The sequence below is a fragment of the Prionailurus viverrinus genome, chromosome A1 (genome assembly GCF_022837055.1).
Source record: "Prionailurus viverrinus isolate Anna chromosome A1, UM_Priviv_1.0, whole genome shotgun sequence".
Classification (NCBI taxonomy): Eukaryota; Metazoa; Chordata; class Mammalia; order Carnivora; family Felidae; genus Prionailurus; species Prionailurus viverrinus.
The window spans coordinates 169165461-169184622 of record NC_062561.1 but is presented as its reverse complement, the minus strand read 5'-3'; the positions used below and the strand labels follow the sequence as shown (position 1 = coordinate 169184622).

Sequence of the window (19162 nt, the reverse complement as noted above, 5' to 3'; positions counted from 1 at the left end):
TTTTGTTTTCATTATTATTATTATTCTGATGTTTTGCTAACAGGAATTTGTAGATCACTTTGGGTTGTCATGGGGGTTCGTGTTCTTAGAGCACATTGCAGAATATGAAGGAATATTTCTGCAACTGGAGATAAGAAAATGTGACATAAGTAGAAGAGATTGCTGTTATGTGGAATTTTGTCTACTGTGAGACAGAAGCAGCAAGTCAGGTGTCTCCTTGTACACCTGTCTTTGGTTGGAAATTTTTAGAGTAACAAGGAGAACAACTACCATATATTGAGTACTTACTATGTGTCAGGTACTATTCTAGGCACTTACCAATAATATTAAGTAGTTTAATTTTCATGACAATGCTATGAGGTTTCTTGCCATTTTAGAAATGAGAAACTAGACATCTACCATTAGGAAGTGATGAAGGTGAGATTTGAACCAAGCAATGTGAGCCTATAGAACATGATGAAACCACTGTCTTTCTACGTTACAGCAATAGTGTTTTGGTACCAGAGGAAATTTTGGTAAATCCTCTATCACTCTCCTCATTGTACAAATGTCTCCATATTTAAATATGTAACCGGCTCTGAGACACTGAGTATCTTTCCCAGGGTCAGATGGTACGGATAGAGGTAGAATACAGTTAAGCCTGTGTGCTTCTGGTTTCAGGTTTTCTCATCCTCTGGGGCTCTTCCCTGGTAATACTGGAGATGTGTTATACCAGGAAGCCTCTTTCCTCAAGCTGTATCTAGAATTGAGAGTGGCCTTAAGCTTTTTCTTCTTGATGATGTTACAGCCCAGAGTGTGCTGAAGTTTAAGCAGGTAGAGTGGAAAGTTAGTTGGAGAGGAGAGAAAAGGAAGGGAGGCTGGGTACAGATGGAGCAGGGCCTGGGGGAATGACTTGGACATTATTTGCCAGGCAAAGCTTGAGTACTATCTGAACATAGGATTATAAGGAGACCCTGTGACTGCATATGGTTTTTTATCTTAGAGAAGGCAGTCTTAGCAGGCAGGGCCCTAACTTACCAAAATGCAAAGGTTGTGTTGCATGGGCATTTGGTATGTGACTCTGCTGAGTCCAGACTTTGTCTCTACTAACCAAGTGGATGATTTCTTTTTAGAATAATGGGAAGTGCAAACCCTTGTTGAAATTTAAGAATTGTTTCCCCATGGCAATTTGTTTGGAGACATCTAATGCCAGAAGAAAATTCTTTTACTACAGACAGGAGTAATCCTTAGGCCAGATCATTATCCTTTTTACTTCCGTGAGAAAAATAAGTTTTAACTGTAGTTAAGCTTTTATTTTCATTTTATTTTTTTCAAGTTTTTATTTAAGTTCCAGTTAGTTAACATACAGCGTAATATTAGAACTTGGTGATTCATCATTTACATACAACACCCAGTGCTCATCAGAACAAGTGCCCTCTTTAAAAACCGTCACCCATTTGGGGCGCCTGGGTGGCTCAGTCGGTTGAGCGTCCGACTTCGGCTCAGGTCATAATCTCATGGTCCGTGAGTTCGAGCCCCGCGTCGGGCTCTGTGCTGATGGCTCAGAGCCTGGAGCCTGTTTCAGATTCTGTGTCTCCCCCTCTCTCTGCCCCTCCCCCGTTCATGCTCTGTCTCTCTCTGTCTCAAATATAAATAAACGTTAAAAAAAAAAATTAAAAAAAAAAAAAAAAAAAAACCATCACCCATTTAACCCATCCCCCTGCCAGTTTGTTTTCCATGGTTAAAAGTCTGTTTTCTGCTTTGCCTCACTTTTCCCCCTATATTTACCTGTTTTGTTTCTGAAATTCCACATGTGAGTGAAATTATATGGTATTTGCCTTTCTGTAACTGATTATTTCAATTAGCATTATACGCTCTGCCTCCATCCACATCATTGCAAATGGCAAGATTTCATTTTTAATGGGTATGTAATATTACATTGTGTATGTACACCACATCTTCCTTGTCCATTCATCTGTTGATGGACATTTGCTCTCTTTCCACAATTTGGGTATTGTTGATAATGCTGCTATAAACATTGAGATGCATGTATCGTTTTGAATCAGTATTTTTTTATCCTTTGGATAAATAACTAGCAGTGCAGTTACTGGGTCATAGTGTAGTTCTATTTTTAACTTTTTGAGTAACCTCCATACTGTTTTCCAGAGTGGCCGCACCAGTGCACTCCTACCAACAGTGTAAGAGGGTTCCCCTTTCTGTGCATCCTCCCCATCACCTGTTGTTTCTTTTTTGTTAATTTTAGTCATTCTGACAGGTGTGAGTGATATCTCATTGTATTTTGATTTGTATTTCCCTGATGATGAGTGATGTTGAGCATCTTTTCATGTGTCTGTTGGCCATCTGTAGGTCTTCTTTAGAAAAATGTCTACTAGGGGCACCTGGGTGGCTCAGTTGGTTGAGCAACTGACTTCAGCTCAGGTCATGATCTTGCAGTTTGTGAGTTCTCTGTGCTGACAGCTCAGATCCTGGAGCCTGCTTCGGATTCTGTGTCTCCCCCTCTCTCTGCCCCTCCCCTGCTCATGCTCTGTGTGTGTGTCTCTCTCTCTCAATAATAAATAAACATTAAAAAAAGAAAAAAGAAAAAAAAAGAAAAATGTCTATTCATGTCTTCTGCCCATTTTCAGAGAGAGAATCTCAAGCCAGCTTCACCCTTAGCACAGAGCCCTATGCAGTGCTCAATCACACAACCCTGGGATCATGACCTGAGCTCAAAATCCAGAGTTGGATGCTTAACTGACTGAACCACCCACCCAGGCACCCAGCCACCCATTTTTAAACTGGATTGTTTGTTTTTTGGGTGTTGAATTTGATTAAGTTCTTTATATTTTAGATGCTAGCCTTTATCAGAAATGCCATTTGCAAATACCTTCTCCCATTCTGAAGTTTGCCTTTTAGTTTTGTTGGTTGTTTCCTTCTCTGTGCAGAAGCTTTTAATCTTGATGAAGTCCCAGTAGTTTGTTTTTGTTTCCCCACAGGGTTTTATTTTTAAAAGCATGCTTCAATAAGTTAAATTTATCTGGTTTTAATTTTTCTCTAAGATACTTACTTTAAATCCTATTTATTCATTTCCATGAGCCATATGTCCAGTGTCACAAGGATGCACTGAATAAATCAAGTGCCTGCAGACAGTAGATGGTGGTGTTCGATCCTGTACAAAGTGCTGTGTAATATAGAAATACTATGCTTAATATCTGCCTCCCTGCCTTGTTTCTTAATTGGATCAGTGCTCTAGGGGGCATTAGGTTGAACTGAACAACAATGTAGAAACAACATTGCATTCCTGAAGCCAAGTCAATTAATCACACAATGCATTTCAAAGGAGTTACTTCTAAGTAATTGTTGTGTAAATTAGGCCCATTGCAATTGCTGGGTAGTAAACAGGAGACAAGCCAGCTTTATGCAACCTAAGATACATCACAAATTTGCCATTTCTAACCCCCCTGTGAGATAATCCTTAAAACCTCATTGCTTGCACCCACAAAATAACCATACAGTTTTTTATAACCATGTTGGTTATGTTTTCCCAGTGAGCCTATAATTACACATTTAACTTTTTCAAACAGAGGTTAATAATGATGGGATTTTTGATTTTGAGGTTATTTTATTTTTCTCTAATGACTTTCTCTGGTTCTTGTATAGTATAGGGGATTAAAATACAGGTAAAGAATGTCTTCTCTTTAACAGCACTGAAATTCCACCCTACACCTTTCATCACATCAAACAACATGAAATATATTATTTATATTTTATTATTAATCAGGAATCGGCAATTATATCTTGAGACTTCCTGTTTCAGGAATATATCCAAAATTCTATAAAGGACCCTCACAGAGAGAGTTTCAGGATCACTCTGCCCTGTTACACAAATTATTTTTCAGCAAAATAGTCAAGATACTCAGTAAAAGTTTCCCACTGGTCTCTTTGGGAAGCACCCAGCTTTCTAAAAGTAAGCATACCCAGGAAGTACAATTCCTGCTGGACCAGGACTAGCCATGTGACCTTTGCTGTTCAAATTCCACCATCTTCCCCAAAATCAGATGTTTGGCTTTGAACCTCTAAGGTCGTGTTCCTGAGAGTGATTTTTCTGGATCAACTGTAAATATAGCTCAAGCTCACTAGTCCAGCACAAAGAATGAGAGAGTGTGAGCCCAGAGCTTCCTCAGCCATGGTTCTGCATCGTGGACAAAATGATTCTGAGAGAATGAAGTGAATTTAGAGAGAGAAGTGGAAAAAGACACAGAGAGGGTGATGGGCATTGAGGAGGGCATCTGTTAGGATGAACATTGGGTGTTGAAACCAATTTGACAATAAATTATATTAGAAAAAAAAGGAAAAAGACAGAAAGGGACTTCATTATCTCTACTTTCAGTTATTCCTGAATGTACCTTACTTTTGTGTGGAACCCAATTTATTGGCATTTCATACAACCTACTTCTTTTTTTTTCACATTTTTATTTAAATTCTAGTTAGTTAACATATAGTGTAACATTGTTTTCAGGAGTAGAATTTAGTGATTCATCACGTACATGTAACACCCAGTGTTTAACACCCAACAAGTGCCCTCCTTAATACCCATCATCCATTTAGCCCATCCCCCTGCCCACCTCCCTCCATTAACCCTCCTTTTGTTTTCTATCCTAAAGAGTCTCTTATGGTTTGTTTCTTTCTTTCTGTCTCTCTCTTTTTCCCCCTTTTCATATGTTTATCTGTTTTGTTTCTTAGATTCCACATATGAGTGAAATCATATGGCCTTGTCTTTCTCTGCCTGACTTATTTCACTTAGCAAAATACACTCTAGCTCCATTCACATCATTGCAAATGGCAAGATTTATTTCCTTTTGATGACTGAGTAATATTCATATATATATATATATATACATATATATGATAATATGTACATATACATACATAACTACATACTGCATCTTCTTTGTCCATTCATCAGTCAGTGGACATTTCGGCTCTTTCCATAATTTGGCTATTATTGATAAGGCTGCTATAAACATTGGGGTACATGTTCCCCTTCGAATTTGTATTTTTGTATCCTTTGGGTAAATACCTGGTAGTGCAATTGCTGGATCATGGGGTAGTTCTATTTTTAACTTTTTGAGGAACCTCCAGACTGTTTTCTGGAGTGACTGCATCGTTCCCACCAGCAGTGTAAGAGGTTTCCTCTTTCTCTGCATTCTTGCCAACACCTGTTATTTCTTGTGTTGTTAATTTTAACCATTCTGACAGGGCAACCAGCCTACTTCTTTTTTCTTTTCTTTTTCTTTCTTTTCTTTTCTTTTCTTTTCTTTTCTTTTCTTTTCTTTTCTTTTATTTATTTATTTTTTTAATTTACATCCAAGTTAGTTAGCATATAGTGCAACAATGGTTTCAGGAGTAGATTCCTTAATGCCCCTTACCTACAACCCTCCCACAACCCCTCCAGTAACCCTCAGTTTGTTCTCCATATTTATGAGTCTCTTCTGTTTTGTACCCCTCCCTGTTTTTATATTATTTTTGCTTCCCTTCCTTTGTGTTCATCTGTTCTGTGTCTTAAAGTCCTCATATGAGTGAAGTCATATGATATTTGTCTCTCTCTGACTAATTTCGCTTGGCATAATACCCCATAGTTCCATCCACGTGGTTGCAAATGGCAAGATTTCATTCTTTTTGATTTCTGAGTAATACTCCATTGTATATATATATACCACATCTTCTTTATCCATTCATCCATCTTTGGACATTTGGGCTCTTTCCCTCCTTTGGCTATTGTTGATAGTGCTGCATAAACATTGGGGTGCATGTGCCCCTTCGAAACAGCACACCTGTATCCCTTGGATAAATACCTAATAGTGCAATTGCTGGGTTGTAGGGTAGTTCTATTTTTAATTTTTTGAGGAACCTCCCTACTGTTTTCCAGAGTAGCTGCACCAGTGTTTATTCCCACCAGCAGTGAAAAAGAGATCCTCTTTCTCTGCATCCAGCCTACTTCTGAGTTTCTTTCACATTAAACAAGAGAGACCTGCTCAGTTATGTACTTCTCCCTGAGGCTTCCACAGCACCTTCACAAACATTTGTGATGGCCCTCACCATATTACTTGGTATGTTTGTCTGTTTCTGTGAGGAAAGGTACTGTCTTCATTATTACTTAGCAACAAGTCCATCAGTTAATGGATAACAGGTAAATATTGGATGAAGAGTGAATGAATGAGCACCCATATAGCTTTCAGTGTCTCACCCTTTTTCTAGCAAGAAAATGATAAAAATCTACTTGGTTTTGCGTGATATGGTTATTATATGACTTATTATAAAACATGTATAGAAACTGTGAAAAGATTTTCATATTAATTTTTCCAGTAGTATTTTCATTACCATAGAATTGTAATACTGTACCCTCCTTTTTTTTACTTCTCTCCTAGCTAAATATAGTTAAATTCTGGAGCCTGTTTCATGAGATTGACCTAATCCTCAGTAAGAATTTATATCTATGTCAGTCTAAGTATAGAAAATGCATTATAAATATAGTGCTGAATGCTTTTCATAGTAAGAGCCTTCTTGTGTGGGATTTAGAGGGAAACTTGCTTATGATGTAAAGCCACCGTGTTGTTTAGTCATCATCATCTCCTAAGCCTTCAGGTAGAGCAGGTTAATTACTTATTTATTTTTCAATTTTGGTTATCTTTCATTTCCTCATGTGTAATATTTTTCATGATAGGTTTTGACTTCAATTTACGTCCCTACGCATAATACTTTATAACTGGTAGTAATTACATTCACGAGTAACATTTTCTTTCATTTTACTTGTGTCTCAAGTCTTCACAGCTGCTACAAAAAGTAAGGTGGTAATAACTATTTAAAATACTGTTCTCTTCACCCCTTGTACTCATTTTAGGTCTAAATTTCAAAGCCAATGTAGTTCAATCTTTACCCATTAAGTGTAGTTTGTCCTATATTTGGTGCTATTCAATGTAGGAAGATATACACAGAATTTTTCATTTTTCGTTTTATCCTCTTTACTCTGCCATTTAACCAGCTATTACCATGAAATATCGTTAAAATATTGCCTTACTGGCCTTCTAACTCTTGTAACTTGACGACTAAAAGTGTTCTTCCTGAAGCAAAATATGTGTAAGTGAAAGCAGGCTATCATTAAATAAGCATATGTATTTCAATAATTTTATGGACATGAGCCTATATACCTTTATCTTTTTCACTTAAGATGAGGTCCTTTTATTTGTTTAGCTCCCTAACATCTTTCCACTAAAAGCAACATATTTCATGTTGAGAGAGATGCTGAGTGCCCCTTAGCTTGGCTCTAGACATCTCAAATGTTTCTAATGCAAAAGAGTTAATGAGGGATGAGTTAGAAAGTGTTATTAGTGGTTGGGATCAAGATATGGCTGAGGACTTCCATGTCATACCTTCTGGGAGAGTTTCTGCAGATCATGACTGTGTAACTGTTTTTGACTTGCTGTTGGTCGTACTTGATTTGTAGTAATAGCTCTCTCATTTATACAATGTATTGTGAGAGTTTGGAGTGTTAATAAGATTTTTTAAAACTCATTAGATTTTTTTCAAATGAGCTGTCTAAAGCTTTATCTAGGTTAAAGTATAAGGAGATAAAGATGATGAACGGGTTTCAGAGAAGTTGAATCTCAAAGTGTATGTAGAGATGTGTTGAGGGCATAAAGATTAAGAATAAAGCTCAGGGCCTGGGATGCATTTGGGAGTCATTCAGGCAGAGTCATGTACCCATCACTTGCAATAGATAAGGTCACTCCATTCAAGATCGCTGAGGAAACATCTCCAACATTGTGTTAGGAAACTCAGAATAATCAGGAAGATAGGAAAAGAACCAATCTGATGGCTGCCCGGGAGAAGACAGTTTCATCAATGAGTTTTGGCAGATCCGGACATTGTGGAAGTTGTGTTAAGATGAGATTCTGTTCTAGATTTTTGATTTAGGAAATTCTGTGATAGGCAGTTTTACTGGAGATGTACTTTAAAATGTAGGGAGGAGAAACTGAATTAGAATGTACCAAGGAGTAAATGAAAGAGAAACAGAAGGGACAGCAAGTATAAATGATTTGGCCTGTAACCACGAAGGGCAGGAACATGTGTGACGATGATTTCACAGTAAAGTAGAATAAGGGAAGTTCCTTTTAGAATTTGAGAAACACAGAGGCATTGAGAGGCTGACTAAGGTTGGGACAGAAGAATAAGAGAAAAAATGGTCAAGTCTAGAATGAGTAGGTAAGGTTGACCACCAATTTCAGTGTTTGGGGATCTCTGTCACACCCAGCAGTACTCTGACACCAGCTGGATGTCCTGCAGTTCAACTCAATTCTGATACCAGTTACCCAGAGATAACATCAGATCCCATAGATGAGGGGCTCAGTCTACTTCACATGCCAGGTGCATGCCCAGCTGTTACTGGTGCTTCTGACCAACTGGCTGTAACTTGGAGATTCCAACAACCCCCTTCTTGGGTTTGATTAATTTGCTAGAGCAGCTCATAGAACTCAGAGAAACATTTTATTTACTAGATTATTGGTTTATTATAGAAGGATATAACTCTGGATATATAAAAGCAGATAATAGCCAGATGGAAGAGAAGCAGAGGGCAGGGTCTCGGGAAAGGGCAAGGAGCTTCCATGCTATCCCTGAATGGCTATCCCCAAAAGCTTCATGTGTTCACCAACCCTTGGTATGGGTCCAAACCCCATACTTTTAGGTTTTTATGGAGTCTTCATTACATAGGCATGATTGATTAAACCATTGGCCACTGGGAATTGATTAAAATTTCAGCCTCTTTCCCCTTCCAGGGGTGTGGTGGGGCAATGACAGAAAGTTACAGCCCTCCAATCACAGGGCTGGTTCTCCTAGCAGTCAGACCCTTCCTTGGGCACAGGACCAAAAAACTACCTCATTAACATAACAAAAGACACCTTTATCTCCCTCATCACTTAGGATATTCCCCAAGGGTTTTAGGAGCTCTGTGATAGAAAGAAGGAGGAAGACCAGATACGTATTTATTATAAATCACGGTATCACAAAGGGACTGAAGAGATTAGGCTTGTAAAGGAGTAGAGCTACTTCCTCTGTGACATCAAAGCAAGTTTAGAAGAGGACTGAATGACTCTCCCCACCCACCTACTCACAGGGGTTGTGGATGAGGAAGGTGACTTGGAATCAGATTTGTGTCAGTTTAGATCTAGCTTGAGACTGGACAGAGAGGAACCCATGCAGTTTGCTGAAGTCATCTTCACAACTGGAGATGCCAGGAGTGAGATGCAGTTTTCCATCTAATTTCAAGCCTATGCGTGAGATATGTGACACAAATGGAATTTTGTTTTTCCAGCGTTACTGAGTCTTGAAGCAGGTCGTTCCTGTTACAGATTGTGCTCCATTGCCTTTCACCTGAAAACTTCATACAGATATACTTCATTTGAGTATAGTAGGATCATGAAATTCTTAGTGTCTACATTTCTACTTTCAAAACAGGATATTAAAATGTGTGTTTTGGCAACAAAGCCAAGTTACACTTTGAGAATTTCAGGGAGACTGAATTTGTCCCAGCAGTGCCACCTAAGATGCTAGTGCCATTTGTATCTCAGTAGCACATAATGTTTCACACATTGATTTTTTTGTTTTGATCTCAAGATGCTTTGGATTCTGATTAGCTCAGACAGCTCTTTCTCCATCAAGAAACTGTATTTCGTTGGTTTAAAAAGAAAGTATTATGTCAGTGCCTTATCCACTTCATGTGCAAAATTACCAAAATTTTTTTTTTCTTTTAAGGATTCACTTTTATTTACACCAAAGTGTTTCCTTAAGCTCCTGCTGCAAATTAAAATTGCATTTCTCAGTGTTAGTTACATGGTGGTGGCTATTATGGGTTTGGGCCTCTCTGTTTTAGAAGGTCTTTATGCTCTGCTGCACTCTGGAACTATACAGCCCTAAATTACCTTAATCTCACTAGTCCAGATAATAAGGATCAGAGTTAGTAAAAACTGTCCAAAGCAAACTATATATTTTTAATTAAGTGACATTAATTTGGATATCTTTATATCTATGTTTTCAAAAATGCTGAGATCCTTGCAATTGAGGTTTGGTTTACCCTAATGAGTTTACACTAATGAGTACTGGTTTGATTTATGCAATAGAAACAACAGCAGGAAAGCAGATACATCTTGTGAGATGGGTTCGAAGCATTTGTAGTGATGAAGTGTACCCTTGCGAAATAAACCCTGTCGGTGACTTAAAAACAGTGTAATTTTTCAGTTTTCATTTTATGGCAATTTCTTTCTTCATGCTATCATGAAAAGCTCTTTGCATTTGCTAGCATGAGAGATAAGATTTTTAGTAATAGGGAAGACCTGTTAAGAGTATCTTTAAAAGTTATTGTCTCTGAACTTAACAGGAGTTTTCAAAGATAGCCACACTTCATGGAGATGAATGTAATCCTGAAGAAAACCATCGTTAACCTGCTCAGAGCCTTGTGATTGAATGTGTTATTGAATCTTTTGCCAAATTTGGCTTTGCAGGACCTGACTGAGTATAAATGGAATGATATAGTGAATATATTAATTTATGCTGAGATTTTCCAACATTGGTAGATTCATATACAAATCTGTTATTTGGAGAAATACTTGTACTTAATCTGCTGTTTTAATGCACAATATTTTAATTTGAAATATATGCAATATGTCCAAAGAAACCTCTTAGGACAGCAATAAGGAAGAATCAAGCAACTAACATAGATGGGTAATTCTCTTTGTAAGAATATTCTATACAGATTAGTTTTGTTATTTGACCACTGGAGGGCTTCAAAATAATTATAGCTAGTAATCTAGAATATAAAATGAAAAAAAAATCAGTTATCAATACTATAGAACTTGATTTCAGGCATCTGCATGAGGAAGGTTTTGAAATTAGAAAGATATATGCAAAGAGTCGTCAGCTCTCATTTCTTCCTCCAGCTACGTGGGGGCATGACACCCTTCAAACCACCCCCCCCCCAAAAAAAAAATAAGACTCCTTTCTTTACTGACCAGTCCAAAGTGGGCAGTGAGGGTGCAGGAAAAATAATCTTCCTTTTCTCCATGATCAGTAAGAAGTTAAATTTACCTCTGTGATATCCCGACTTACAGGTTATAAAATCCAGCTTTTTAATGAGGATAATTTTCTTTGTGACTTTGTCCTATGAGCCCTTATTTTCTATGTATGCATACTGCTGGCATGATGCATATACAAAAGCACATTAGCAGAGATAACACAAAATTATCCTTTAAAACTGATTTTCCCTTTTTCTTTCTTTATACACAGACATCACTCATATTCCTTATCTTCTTTGACTTAAAAAAAGGTATGTCCTTAAGGTTTCTATTTTCAGAATAAATAAGCATTCTTGAATAGCCAAACTGTTAAATTAAGTCCTTAAATCCTTAATATCTCCCCCTTTAAAATACAAAATCACTCATTAAATGTAGGTATAGCATAGCACAGGGAGGAAAAGCAAATGATGTTATAGCTGCAGTAAACATGATTCATTTGTACATTTTAGGACATCTTCTCCGTGTCAGTTTTTCATATTTCTCTTCTACTCCCCAAGTCACAAAATGTCACATGAAAAGGATCAAAATATTCCTTGCTGTAGATCATGGTGTGTATGTGTGGTGTGTGTGTAAAATATCACACTCACACCTTCAGGCGTTTGTTTTAAGAAGAAATCTAATGATCTTATTTTCAGCGGAATCAGATGTTCTTGAAATATTTTCTTACATCCTTTCAAGGCTGAGAGTATTTCAGTTGCCCCATTAGTTAGCACCAATGTACAAGTTTGCTTTTTGGGTTTTTTGTTGTTTTGGTGTGGGTTTTTTTGTTTGTTTTTTGTCTTGTTTTGTTTTATTTTGTTTTTTTGGTTAAAACTGTCAGTGTTTGCACTGTGAATGCTATTTTCCAGGCATTCATTCCTCAGCATAGACTGTAAATATTCGTTTTGGACTAACACTTGTCAGAAAAAGTCTGTGAGCAATTAGGAGTATTTGTATTTTATTTGTATAAAGAGAACTTTTTTGTGTGTGCTGTGCTTTAACAAAAGCATCATTGGCTCAAAGTATTTCATGGTGTTTTCATGATAGTTGACTTTAGATATTTTGGTAGAGTATGCATGTCAAAACATTTAACTGCAAATTGAATGCTATATGTGTATTTTAATTGCTATACATTTTTAAATGAGACATGTTAGATCACAGAGGCAGGAATTAGCAACTTTATGATATTTTCACATGTTGAATGAAACATAAAGGATTTAAGAAGTAATATCAGTGTCTGTTTTCTTCAAGTACTCTAGGCTTTCTGAAAATATGAGGAAATGGGAAATGTCAACACATGAAGTAAAATAAGTGAGGTACTAGAGCAGCTGTTATCTGTCAATAAATGTCCAAGCATAATTGCCAGTAAAGAAGACTGCAATTTGAGAACATGTGCTGATACATGATTGGAATCTCACCACGTGATCTGTTAGATGATAAAGTGTATTTCAGAATACTGTGCTCGCCTGTTAACTTAGAATCGGTCATATTTTTATTTTTCTACAAACAGTGACAAATATTTATGAATGTACACTAAATCTGGACTTCCTGACCCACTGTTGGTTCAGTTTCCATTCTTGTGTTAAGGTGTACTCGGCTCTGGGTGGTAGGAAACTGTGGAGGAGCACATCCCAGTCGGTAGAGCCTTCAGGTTTACAACTTTCCCTCCATTCCTTAAGACATCAAACACAAAATTATAAACAAAAAACTTGAATTCTAAATGTGCAGTAGTCTTAGTCATAGTTAAAATATCATACAAAAAATTTATGAGAACATATGACCAGGCAAATACAATGCAAGGATTGCTCCCAGGCCTTAGAAGGGCTCATGGAACGTAGAGGCCCTTAAGCTCGAAGATTACAGAAACTAATTTTCTAGTGATTATAATTATTCCTTTAAGTTTTCACTTTCTAGTCACATAAAAAAGTATTTTTTCTTATTTTACCACTTACTTTAGGAGTGCCTTTGCATGTTTTAACTGAAACTTGAATGTTATAGTCAATTCATTTATTCAGTATTCAGTGAATGATCATTTATTGAGCTGCTAATATTTATGAGATTTGGTGCCTGCTAATAGGAATGCAATGATATATATGGTCCTGGACGGAAGGTTTTAAAAAGTACACATATAACAATGTAATCAAGAGTTAGGTATTGTCTATTTTACATGACTCAGACAGACCGTCTAGTTAGTGTATAGCACCCCCCCCCCACATTCTTATGATAACAAGTTTTTCTGTTATTTAAATTATTACTGATATCCACCACTTTCCTTTTAGAATACCTATTCAATGAGATATAATCTAGTTATGTCTTTTAGGACATCTATTTAAAACATAGTCTAGATTCAGAGTTATATGATACCATGACCTTGCTTTATTGTACATCTAAGAAGAAAATTAATAATTTATTTTTTTAGAAGATAAACTAAATAATCCATTTGTAAAATTTATTTTTGCTTTAAATGCTTATTTAGATTTTACACTTATATGCTCAGGCTTATTTTCAAGATCCAGTGCTTTATTTAATGTAAGATATAATTATCTCATTTACTTCCATATATGAATCAGAAAACCATACTCTAAAGGCATATATGTTGTGTTTTGAATAACTGAGAATCAAAGTGAGAAATTCTTAAATCCTACTTCAGGTAAACAGTGTAATTATAAAACAGGTGATAGCCTTGTGAAAATATCCAAGTTTATAAAGCAGATAATAAAATGGAGAAAAATTGCAGTTGTTCACCTTCCAAAATGATACATAATGAAAAGAACGCTTTAAAGTTTTGACACTGTCCTCAAATTTTAGATACAAATTATACACTTGAAACCTGCTTTATTCAGGAAAATTCATATATAGTTAATTTAAAAGATTGCATTATAGTTCCCAAGAATTATACAGTTGTTTGAAGTCACTTTAGAATGGAGATTATAATTACTATGATCAATGCTTTTTTTTAATTAAATATAATTTATTGTCAAATTGTTTTCCATACAACACCCAGTGCTCATCCCAACAGGTGCCCTCCTCAATGTCCATCATCCACTTTCCCCTCTCCCCCAACCCCCATCAACCTTCAGTTTGTTCTCAGTATTTAGGAGTCTCTTATGGTTTGCCTCCCTCCCTCTCTGTAACTTTTTTTCTTTCTCCCCTTCCCCTCCCCCAGTGTCTTCTGTTAAGTTTCTCAGGATCCACATATGAGTGAAAACATATGGTATCTGTCTTTCTCTGCCTGACTTATTTCACTTAGCATAATACCCTCCAGTTCCATCCACGTTGCTGCAAATGGCAGGATTTCCTTCTTTCTCATTGCCAAGTAGTATTCCATTGTATATATAAAAAAAACATGGAAGCTTCACGAATTTCCGTGTCATCCTTGTGCAGGGGCCATGCTAATCTTCTCTGTACTGTTCCGGTTTTAGTATATGTGCTGCCGAAGCAAGCACTATGATCAATGCTTTTATTTTAAGTATGTGATACGATGGTGGGGTCATGTACATGTACGCATGAGACCAGGCCAAGTATATATGCCAAACTACTACCACTACTACTGCTGCTTCTTCTCCTTCTTCCTCTTCATCCTCCTCCCCCTCCTCCTCTTCCTCCTCCTCTTCTTCTTCTTCTTCTTCTTCTTCTTCTGAGAGAGGAAGGGAGGGAGGGAGAGAGAGAGAGAGAGAGAGAGAGAGAGAGAGAGAGAATGAATGGGGGGGGCAAAGATGGGGGGAGAGAGAATCTCAAGCAGGTTCCACACCTAGTGTGGAGCCTGTTGTGGGGCTCAGTCTAATGACCATGAGATCACGATCTGAGCTGAAATCAAGAGTTGGAATCAAATCAGTTGCACAACAAACTGAGCCACCTGGGTACCCCTATATGCCAAACTTCTTTTTTTTTTTAATTTTTATTTATTTTTGAAAGAGAGAGACTGAGCAGGGGAGGGGCAGAGAGGGAGGGAGACACCGAATCCAAGCAGGTTCCAGGCTCTGATCTGTCAACACAGCCTGACACGTGGCTCAAACTCATGGACTGCAAGATCATGACCTGAGCTGAAGTCAGACACTTAACTGACTGAGACACCCAGGCACCTTCTTAAGTAAAAAAAGATTTAAAAGATAATCTATATATTTATCTTACCTGTTACATAAATTAACATTAATGGTTATTATGTCTTAGAGATTTAAAATGCTTCTTTCATTGGCCAACATAGTGACTTAGTTAATAACAAACAGTAGTAGTTTGCAGACTTTGAGTGATTTCTAAGATTTCATAACCCTCCTTATAATCAATTTCATGATGTTCCCCAGGAAAAGCATTTTGAATTTCAGAGCCTAGGTCTGCCCAGTTTCTCTTCCATTCTTTCCCTTCTTAGCATTTGGAAGACGTTCTCATCAGCAACGGTATAAAGTAAAAATCCCTGCCAGGAACCTGACTTTCAGTAGTTCTCTGTCTCCTTATGAAGCCATTCGTTCCTCAGGTACTGTCCATTTTTTCTTTGGTAGCCCTTCCTTTCTCATATGAGATGTATTGGTAACCATAGGATTTCTAGCTCAAGTCCTGGTGGTTTTATTTCATTTTTCTCATTTTTTTTCTTTTCCTTTTTCTTTTTTTTTCCTCATCACCTCTTCCTTGAGAGGAATTTTGCCCTACAATTTGAAGGCTACTGGAAAGAAGGACTCTTTTAAAACTGAGATTTAAAATCCTTTCTTTCAGGTTCAATCCAAGTAGTTTTCTTGTTTGCCTGTCTAGGGATAGGAATCAAACATATACCTTGAATTATTAGCTTCGAGAGTAAGAGGTTAACTAGAAGCAGAATTTATTAATTTTGAATTGTCTTCCTCCTCTGTAAAAATTCATAGTAAATCATTCTATAGTCACAACATGGAAAGGGTCAATTGCTACCTTGTGTTTTCGAATTTCAAGTTTTTACCATTATAAAATATGAGAAAGTACTTGGCAATACTTTCCAAATAAAAAATGTGTATACCTTTTGACCTGGAATTCTACTTTGAGGTACTTATCTAACAAATAACCATGTGTGTAAAATAATATTTAAGGATGCTTACTGTATGTGTTATTTGTATGTACAATGTAAAACTAACAAGTTCTGTATGAGAAGTTTAAAAGTAAAATGCATCTTTCTTTTAGGCATTATACATTTTCATTAGGATTAAAAGAATGATCTCAGATGGTCTAGGCCTCTTAAAAGCTGAAATTAGTTTCTAGTCAAAGATGCCTAGAGAGGTATATAGTCCAACTATGTAAGTAATTTATAAGCATGTTTTTTTATTCATGTTAAAAAAAAAGAACTGAAAGATCACTGGGAAATTACCATCAGATTTTCTGGTCCCACTAATATTGGAGGTTGATTTAGATATTTCTCCTGCAGAACTTGTCTTGATAAGTAGATACATCTCAGGGGATAAAGTCCAAGTATTTAACTGTCAAAGACAGAAAAAGAGTAAGTAAAGAAAAGCCCAAGACACCAGTAGAAGGAGAACTAAATTTATCTAAGACATAGTTAGAGGACAAAAACACAATCAGGGTAGCTCTACAAAAAAAAACAAATAACAAAAAACAAAACAAAATAACAACAACAAAAAAAAACACACAAAAAACCAAAAACAAAACAGACGGAAGTTGGTAAAATGTCCAAAGAAAAGTTCTCCCAATGATCTTGTGACTCAGCTATTAAAAAAGAAAAAAAAAAAAAAGAGTGAAATGCAGAAACAGCATGTATGCACTGCTATTTATGGGAGACAAACTATATATATACACATACATATGAATATGTATATATATAACTTACCCATGTATATATACACATACACACATATGGCGTATATTTGTAAATGCATAGGTTATCTGTGGAAGGCTATTCATGAAATTGCTAAAGGGTAGATAGCTAGCCTCTAAGGAGAGAAACAGGGCATTTAGGGATAGAAGAGTGGGGAAGTCTGACTTCATTTTCACTGTCTTACAGCTGTATCATTTAAATGTAATCTCTCTTAAAGTATATATCTAAAAATAGGATGTTTAAAATTAAAAGTAAAAAGAAGCAGGCCAGGTGAGAACCTTTGATGGAAGAAAGGTGTGGGAAGGAAGACTGCCCCAAACTGTTAAGCCCAGGAACCCTGAAATAAGAACACCAAGCCCTTTAGGTCTAACCGTCCATCTCACAAACTCTGACCTGTAAGTTTCCATGTGGGGGAGAATGCATCCATCTGACCAGGCCAGGGAGTCCGCTTGCATTTCAGAAAGGTGTCATTTTAAATTGGTATGGTAGCATTATAGGAGTTGAGTTTTCATGAGTGTATCCCAGATAGACTTCTCAGTTTCCCTAAAAGCACAAAATCATTCCTGGAGTACTGAGGACTAGGTCCCAACTTTGCCGACCCAGTGAAGTGTCATCCTCAAGAGGCCTGCCATGCCTCCGCTGGGCACCCACCCATAGATGCCATGTCTGCTCTGTGACTGTTGGAGGGCTGGGTGCACATGTTGTTTGCCACCCATCAGGATCTCCCTTGCCCTGAAGTTTAGTTTTTATTTCATAGACTAAAATGAGCTCAGATTCCAAGAGAAGTAGGAAAATGAGTGCTCATTATCTACATTAGAAATTGTGAAGTTATTTCTCAGAAAGTGAAACTTGATGGACCCATAAAAGAATATTATCTGTGTGGAGAATACTTCAGAGTAGAATAAAGAGCATGGTAAATGATTGACTGACATAAATATAGGTGTGCCTGCAATATATATTAATAAACAGGGCCGTAATATTAGGGACCAGAAGCAATCTATTTCATATTTAAAATATCAAGTAAAAACTATCTCCACAATTATGAATATTTAAACAGTATTATTGCTTCTCAATATATAACACATGCAAACATACCACATCATTTTTATTGCCAAAAAGGAAAAAATAATTAAAACTATAAAAAGCTGTTCTTAGTGTCATTTTAATGTCTTTGTTATTGCCATTTATCTCTGAGAGATAATATGAAAAAGAAAGTGAGAAATAATGCATCAGTAGATGATAAATTTTATTCATAGCAAACTGTTTTAAAAAATCAGTGTTGCTTTTTATGCAAGCGAATGACAGGGAAAACAAGAAAGACATATCTGTTATAAATGCCTGTTTCATATTTACATCATTTTAAAAGCAAGGGTTTGCTTCTTCCATCAACTTTTCAATTTAGTTTCCCTCTTTGTTTGATTTTTGTCTTACCTATTTTCTTAAACTTAGGAAAGAATTTTATTCATTTCAATGAATGCATGCATGAAGGAATTTCCAATACATGGTTGCATTGTGGGTACACATACAGATCATTCACTCACGACTGTGACAGATTAGGAATATAGTTCAAAGACTGGGCTTCTTATCTCCTCAAGTGAAAACAGTAGAATGAGAGGCCGTGAAGGTAGGGGATTGACAGTTCAGGTCTTTAAAAGCCACATTAAACTAAGATTACTGAATGGCCTATGCTTTGTACTGAACCTCACCTCAGGCTTGCTTGCAAATGAGACAGGAAGCTAAATTCTTGAATAGCTGACTAGGAGAAATGATGGTGCCTCTCTAGGTTTAGATAACCAATTCATTGCAGCATCTTCTTTTCTCAGAGTGTTCCAAATAAGACCATCACCATCATTTCTCAAGCCATTGGGGAACAGTCTGTAGGACAAATGACAAAGTTCTGGGGAATGTCAACTTTCCATTGTGATGGATAAAGCAATTTTTTGAAATGAAAAAATGAACTTTAAATAAAACAGAAATGCATGCTTTGGGTGTAAAATGTTTCTTGACATACGAACTGAAAAGAGCGTGATATAACATTGTGTCTCCAACAGTGTATGAGATAAAAGAGAGAAAAACCCACACATACACAAACACAAAAAGCTACATTATTAGAAAACAATAAGAGGAAATATATAAGCAGTGACTGGTGACTGCATTAGACTCATAGGATTATTTCTTTTTTCTCTTTTTATTTTCCTGAACTCTAACTTTTCTTTTATGAACCTGTATTGCTTACATAATAATGAGGTGAAAAGAAAGCCCTGTCCTTTGGAAATGTAGTAATTTT

The 19162-nt window shown here is 36.6% G+C and overlaps 1 protein-coding gene and 1 non-coding gene across 3 annotated transcripts in view; one reads left to right on the top strand and one right to left on the bottom strand.

Moving 5' to 3' along the window:
• Positions 1-19162, top strand: part of FBXL17 (F-box and leucine rich repeat protein 17) — a 501406-nt gene that overhangs the window by 286737 nt on the left and 195507 nt on the right. The gene's annotated exons all lie outside the window — the stretch shown is intronic.
• LOC125146957 (U6 spliceosomal RNA) lies at positions 14424-14530 on the bottom strand. The gene has a single exon (XR_007144941.1). It is a non-coding gene; the product is annotated as a U6 spliceosomal RNA (small nuclear RNA).